Here is a 7,247-nt window from a genome sequence, read left to right as displayed (position 1 = left end):
TGCACAAAGCTACAACTTTTTCCAATTCACAAATGTGCAATAAAATCTGGAGTGATTTAAGAGCAAGGAAGGGCTGAAAGGAGCACCACAGCATTAAATCTGAAAACATGTTTACCTTCTGGATATGAGACAATTTGGGTCTGTTGGTCTCAATCTCATAAAAAGGATACGTGTATGCAGCAGCCTGAAATAGATGTCGTCGTGTTCCTCAGTTTATCTTGGAGGACAATAGAAAATAGTATTAAAATGTTCAGGTATAAAAATTGATGTTTGAATCAGTTCCAAAGGTCAAACAAAAGTACTATCTACAGCAGCATGCCAAATGAAACTGGGGTAGGTGGTTTGTATACTTGATAACAATGAAATGGGGCAGTTGAACTAGTCTTGTACAGTCCATTTTAAACTAAAGGGCAGCTGTGGCACTGGAAGAAAACAAGGTTGCATTCATCATCTTTTTCCCTGGAGATAATCTATAAGCACCATAGTTGTCTGTGTACTTTCTTTCTCCAAGGTGGACCAATACAATTTCCAGAACTTTTGAAGACCTGGAAAACAGATTGGAGTGGGGAGGAAAAAAATTGGGTAAACATGAAATATGTAGTAGTTTCCTATCAAGCAAAAACAACTAATTTAGCAAAAAAAACATGGCACTTGGGTTTATTTAAGAGTATAGCAAGTGTCACACACATCCCACACTGAGGTATCCCATCTTTCCCATTGTTCAGCATGTACAGCCAACAGCAGGGGATTGCAGAGATGCCACAGCTAATTCATGCTGTTATCACTCCTATTTCAGTAGAATCATAGAGTTGGAAGAGGCTGCAAGGGCCATCAAGTCTAATCCCCTGTAATGCAGGAACACATAAAGCATTCCTGAAAGGTAGCCATCCACCCTCTCCTTAAAAACCTCCAAAGAAGGAGACTCCACCAAACTCGGAGGTAGTTCATTCCATTATTGAATAGTAATGAGGCCAGCTGTCTGTATCTCTTCCTGCAGGGTTAAACCCGGGAGTTGCTATATCAGTGGGCAGGAATATGGCTCCCAAGTCCCAGTGAGGCTCCAGTTAGTCTGAACTGCAGGGACACCAAGCCTTACTGGCTATTCTATACCTGTTCCAGCCAATAGCTTTTCTTACATTGCAGCCCTTTATCCTTTCTCTCCTGGCCACTTCCAGTCCTGACCTCACATAGCTTACTCCTGAGGAGACTCTCATAGAATCAGAGTTGGGAAGGGCTATACAGGCCATTTTAGTCCAATCCCCTGCTCATTGCTGAATCAGCTTAAAGCATCCCTAGCAAGTGTTCATCCAGCTGCTGCTTAAAGACTGCCCGTGAGAAGAAGCTCACCTCTCCCCTAGTAAGTGATTCCAGTACTAGTACCTTTACGGCTGTAATTTATACCCATTATTGCAAGTCTTCTCTCTCCTGCCATCCTCCAAGTGATAGCCTTTCAAATACAAAGAAATTCATCGTATCCCTCTTCAACCTTCTCTTTTCCAGACTAAAAATCCCTAAACCTTTTCTCATAGGGTTTGATCCCCAGGGCCCAGTCATCCTTACCACCCTTCTCTGCACCAGCTCCATTCTATCTACATCCTTTTGGAGTGAAGCCTCCAGAATAGCAGACAGTACTCCAGGTGCAGCCCGACCAATGCCATGTACAGTAGAACCTTTTTTCTCACTGAGCAGAAGGATATTAGGACTAATAAAAGGAAACATTTGTTCACGCAACACATGATTGGTGTTTGGAATATGCTGCCACAGGAGGTGGTGATGGCCACTAACCTGGATAGCTTTAAAAGGGGCTTGGACAGAGTTATGGAGGAGAAGTTGATCTATGGCTACCAATCTTGATCTTTCTTTATCTGAGATTGCAAATGCCTTAGCAAACCAGGTGCTCACTTCCAATTGGCCATGCTGGTAGGGGCTGATGGGAATTGTAGTTCCTGAACATCTGGAGAGCCGCAGGTTCCCTACCCCTGGGCTACATGCTTAAACAGTGAATCTTCAAACACATTCATTCGACGGGAGTATGCTTTTTAGTAGCACCTTTGACAAAGTCCTGGTCAAGACTTGAGACAAAAAGAAGCCCGTGCTTAGGTACATTATGTCTGATAGACACATAAGGAATTTTTCCTTTCACACCCAGCACTTGTTACCAAAAGCGCCCAAGTATGGCAGGAGATCCAGATGGTCATCTTTCAGCCTTTTGAAGGAACACAAATTAAAAGCACTCCTCCAAACAAATAGAGAAGCTCAGAGATACCAAGTCACCTAAACCATGACTACGCCCTGATTCCAGTGGGATGTTGCCTTCTCCATATCAAGCCAACGCCTGGTTGCTGCAGATAGTATTCAAAGGATGCTCAATAGAGTTTGCTTGGATACCACCTCAACATCCATATCAGACAACATCCATATCAAGATCTCTCACATTCAAATGGCAATCAATCACCCTCTTGAAATCAGGGTGATAGAGCCAGTACCTGTTACAGAAAAAACAAACAGCGAATTTATTCCCTGTTCTTTACAATTCCTAAACGCACTGGGGACTGGAGATTATTTTGGATTTGAAATCCTTCAACAAGTTCCTTTGACTACAAAGGTTCAGAATGGAAACCATACGCTCCATAGTTGAGGCCATGAAGCCTGGGAATGTCATGGCATCTTTAGACTTCATGAAGGCCTATCTAAACATTCTCATCTTTGAGGGATTCATCCTATCACTTCTAGCCAACTCATGGGGCTACTAATCTCTCCCACAGAGGCCATTCAGTGGAGCCACTTTCACTTATCCTCAACATGGTTTCTGAGACTGTTTCAGTTGGATATAATGAACAAGGTAGAACAGTCAGAGTCCCAGCTGAAGTAAAACGCATCTTAAGATGATAGGCCAACATGAAGTGCCTGCATAAGGGAAAGATAATTCTACAAGTCAAAACAAGTGCTGGTGTTCACAGATGCCAGCCTTCTGGGATGCGGGGCCATCCTGGAAAATCAACCTGACCAAGGCCTATGGTCCAGCTTGGAAGTCAAACTGTCAGTCAACATCTTGGAAACCCATGCTGTTTTCTTGGCAGTCCAACACTTCAGCCCTGATTTGAATGGACAATGTATCAGCAAAGATGTACATAAACAATTAGGGGGAGGTCTAGATCTTCAAAAGTACATTCAAAGGTGTCCAGGATTCTGAAATGGGTCAAAACCAATCTGAACTCTATAAAAAGCAGAACATGTGAAAGGCACTCTGAATGTTCAAGTAGACTGGCTAAGCCATCAATCTATCCAGGGAGCAGAATGGTCTTTGAAGACATCTCTGTTCTGACTGATTACCTCACAGCTAGGGTGTCCAATTCTGGACCCGTTTGTGATGATGGACGGATGTCAAATGGACAAGTTCATGTCTTAACACTTCCACCCCAAAGCAGAAGAGGCTTCTTTTCACCTTTCACTCCTTTTGACACTTCACAAGCTGCTACACAAGGTATGGGAACAGAGAGCCAAGATGGTTGTTGCCCTGTACTGACCACACCATACTGGTTTTCTGTCCTGAGGGAGATGGCGATGCAAGTGGTTTGACCCACTGATGGTGCCTAAGGTGTCATCCACGATACACATTTAAAGTACACCTGGAAGACATTTGAACAGTGGTGCCAGAGAAAAGGGATTATGACAATGAAACTCAAACTATCCTTAATGCAAGATGGCCATGCCTCAGGTCTTTGGGGCCCCATTGTAAGGTAGTTCCATGGGACTACCTCCTTTCAAGGTCTTGCACTTTCTCAACATCCACATGTGGTCAGATTTGTAAAGGCAGTCACAAATGGACCCTCCACAAAACCATCATTTTCCTACTTGGAGTCTACATACTGTGCTGTCTGCGCTCACCAAGTCACATTTTGTGCCAATCCAGCCAAGTCCACTGAAATAACTCTGCATGAAAACGATGTTCCTAGTAGCTGTCACTTCAATGCATTGTGTTTCTGAACTAGGTGAAGTTGGATTTTTTTCTTCATATCAGTCCTCCAAATCAGGGACACCAAATGTCTAAAGCAGCCATCAGTTTGGTGTTAAAAGCATATATTATAGAAGCATACAAGTTGCAGAAACTGCACCACTGGGCATAACAGCCCATTCCATCAGATGTTCTGCAACCAATGTGATCCTGGCCAAACATGCCTTGGTAGAGGAAAATGCAGGGCTGCTATATGGTCATCCCTATCCTCATCTGTTAGGCACTATAAACTTAATACACCTCTGCTGATGCAGCTTTCGGGAGAAGAGTGCTTCAACATATTGAGAACACCCAGATGATAATCCACCCTATGTGGTCAGTCCCAGACAAGATGTCTTCCTTTCCTCAGTGAGAGAATGGAGCATTGGACCAATGGACCTCACAGTGAAAGGTCCATTTCCGTTGACAGGAGGAGATCTTGGTCCTCCCCTGTCATTGTCTTGAATTCTTTATTATGCTGGTTTCTGGTTTCTTCTTTTTTATACTTGAGAAAGGTTGAATTGTAGTTCTTTCTGGTTAATAGTTACCTAACTGGAAATAACTACTCCCACAAAGGAGACAGGAAGTGAAAGATTTTTATTTCCTGCCTCACAGTACGAAGAAGTGAGAAGATGTGCTCCTGACCTCAGTGGAGAAGGACCTTTCATAGTGATTAGTAATATATTTAGAAAGAAATACTCGTACAGTCACAACAGGTAAGACTAACTGTATACGTAGATTTGAACTTAGTATTATTGAACACACAATATATTAATTGTTGCCAAAATTATTTGTATTAAAAATGATTGAAAATGTATGGCCCTTTCCGCACAGGCCTCTGGGCGCCCTCACACCGGCAAGAATTCTGCCGGCATGGGGGTGGAGGCCGTTCGCACGCAAGCGTGCGAGCAGCCCTAGCAGAGGCCGGCGCAGGAGAGGCGGCTCCGCATGGAGCCGCCTCTTCTTCATCCCTCTCTTACTTACCTCACATTAAAGAATGCTTCTGTTGCCCTCCAACCTCCAAGGGTTGGAGGACAAGGCATGGGCTTAGGAAGACAGCAGCAGGGCTACTCCACGGGCACGGTAAGTAAGTAAGAGAGGGACGGGGGAAACAGCGTGTTCAAAAACTGCTTTCTCAAAAACAACCCTTTAAATGGGTGTTTTTGAGGACGGCTTGACGCTGCCCTGAGGGAGGGGAAGGGGAGCCAGGTCAGCGCTGCTGCTAACGGCGGCCTGGGGGCGGCGTTTTTGCCGTCCCCAGGCCGCCGTTTTTGGCCCGTGCGGAAAGGGCCTATGTGTACAGGAGTCACAGAATTATCTAGTGTTTTCATGATTTTTAAGTCAAACTTTCTCATTCATTCAGTGTTTCCCCAAATTTCTCAGTGTTCCCATTGCAAAAATTGAGAAAGTCCAATTACTTTTTAAAAATATGCATTTTGAATGAGAAAAGCCTTGCCTCAAGAAGCATTTCATGCATTTTAAACAGGATTTTTTTCAGTGCTTTCCAAAATTTCCAAGTTTTTCAGATGGAGAAAACCTTGGGTTTCTCTCCAGATTTTCATAGGGTTTTTTTTCCCAGGGCCTAATTTCTGATCCCAGGGAAAATAGTAAAGGCAAGAGGAATTTGCACTGGGAAATCAGTTGATGCATAGTGATAGAAAGTTAGGGTCATATCAGATCAAACAATTGTATGAATTACTGAGCACTGGATGGTGAGTTGACTTCAGTAACATTATAAGAAATTTAATAATTAGTATTCTGTATTTTCATTCTTTTGAACTGTTACCGCGCTGCTCAGGTAACACTTTCCTTGCTCAGAAGTATTCCTGCTCTCGGCAGCGCCTAGGAACCCAAGCAAGACCCGACACGGCTCGGATGGATAAAGGTGATTTATTTGAGATGCTAACCTAGGTATCAGCGAGACGATGATGTGTCCACAGGCGGGGGAAACACAAGGGTTTCCCCAGGTGTCCGGGGTCAGGAAGCAGAGAGTGATGACGAGGGCTTCCTTATCTGCCTGCTGACGGGATTAGGCAGGGCGAGGCGCTTCGACCGAGGTCTCCCTTTGTCCGCGTGTATCAGGAGCCTTTACACGTGAATAGGATGGGCCCAGGTGGAGCGGAGATGGCTCTCTGCCTTGGGCCAAGGAGGTTCCATACAGTTACAAACACAGGGAAACTTACAAATCCTATTTTCTACCTAATACAGTCAGTTTCTACCTAGCTAATACCAAAACAGAACAAAACTTCTAATCTTTAGTCCAGACATAATCCAGGAGTGGGATTCTCTCCTGGCTCCGCTATCAGAACCATGAGAGACATGTTGGGTTTTGATGTTGCTCAAGGGATAACTCTATTTATGCTGTTTATCTAGTTTAAATAATCTTCCCCTTCCCCTGCCCTACTTGCCTCAGAAGGGAGAAAGCATATACGGGTAGATAATGCTGCCTACTTCTGTTCCCTATGGGCTGCCATCTTGCCTTTTTCTGATGCCACATAGGCCGTTTCCGCACAAAAGGAGCGACGCGATGACGTCATAAATTGCGACGCCTCCGAAAAAAAGCGTTTGCACAGACAGGTGGAGCGCAGAAATGTGCCGGTTCGCACGGAGGCGCTGCGGAAGTGGCATCTCGCCACGCTCCGTTGCGGCTGCGCACTTGCGAAGCAGCGCGATTGGCTGATGTGACTGCCCTGATGTCCTGCCCGTCCCCCATCAGTCATTGCCTCCCCTCCCAGCTACTGTCAGTCCCAGTGCATGTTACCTGTGAGACCAGAGTGTGTATGGGCAGCCACCATCTGCACAGGCGACATGGATCTGGGAAAGGTGCTTGCCCATGCAGGGAAATCACCAGGGACAAACGTGTGTGTGTGGGGGGGGGGGGGGGGGCGGTGACCAAGCTTGGCCTTTTGGCAGTCGCCATTGTTGAGAACGGGTTCGTATGTGGTTCGCATCACTCGCGGGCGTCAAAAGGCCACATGTGGAAAAAAAGAGCGCTTCGAAGCCGCTTTTGAATACGGCGTCTTCGCCACGATTAAGCGTTTGCTACACGGCGCGACTGCGCGACCTCACGCTTATGCGTATAACGCTCTCGCTCTGACATTTCTTTTCCCGTTTCCACGACGTCATATTTCGCCCATGCGGAAACGGCCATAGGCTCAACCAACTTTCAGGCTTAAATAAAGAGTACATGGTGGTGCAACTACTAAACCATTGCAATCTATTTGATGTTTTCATATGAAAGTGTGTCATGATC

The sequence above is a fragment of the Sphaerodactylus townsendi genome, linkage group LG06, assembly GCF_021028975.2.
Source record: "Sphaerodactylus townsendi isolate TG3544 linkage group LG06, MPM_Stown_v2.3, whole genome shotgun sequence".
Classification (NCBI taxonomy): Eukaryota; Metazoa; Chordata; class Lepidosauria; order Squamata; family Sphaerodactylidae; genus Sphaerodactylus; species Sphaerodactylus townsendi.
The sequence above is the reverse complement of the archived record's forward strand: the minus strand, read 5'-3'. Positions refer to the sequence as shown.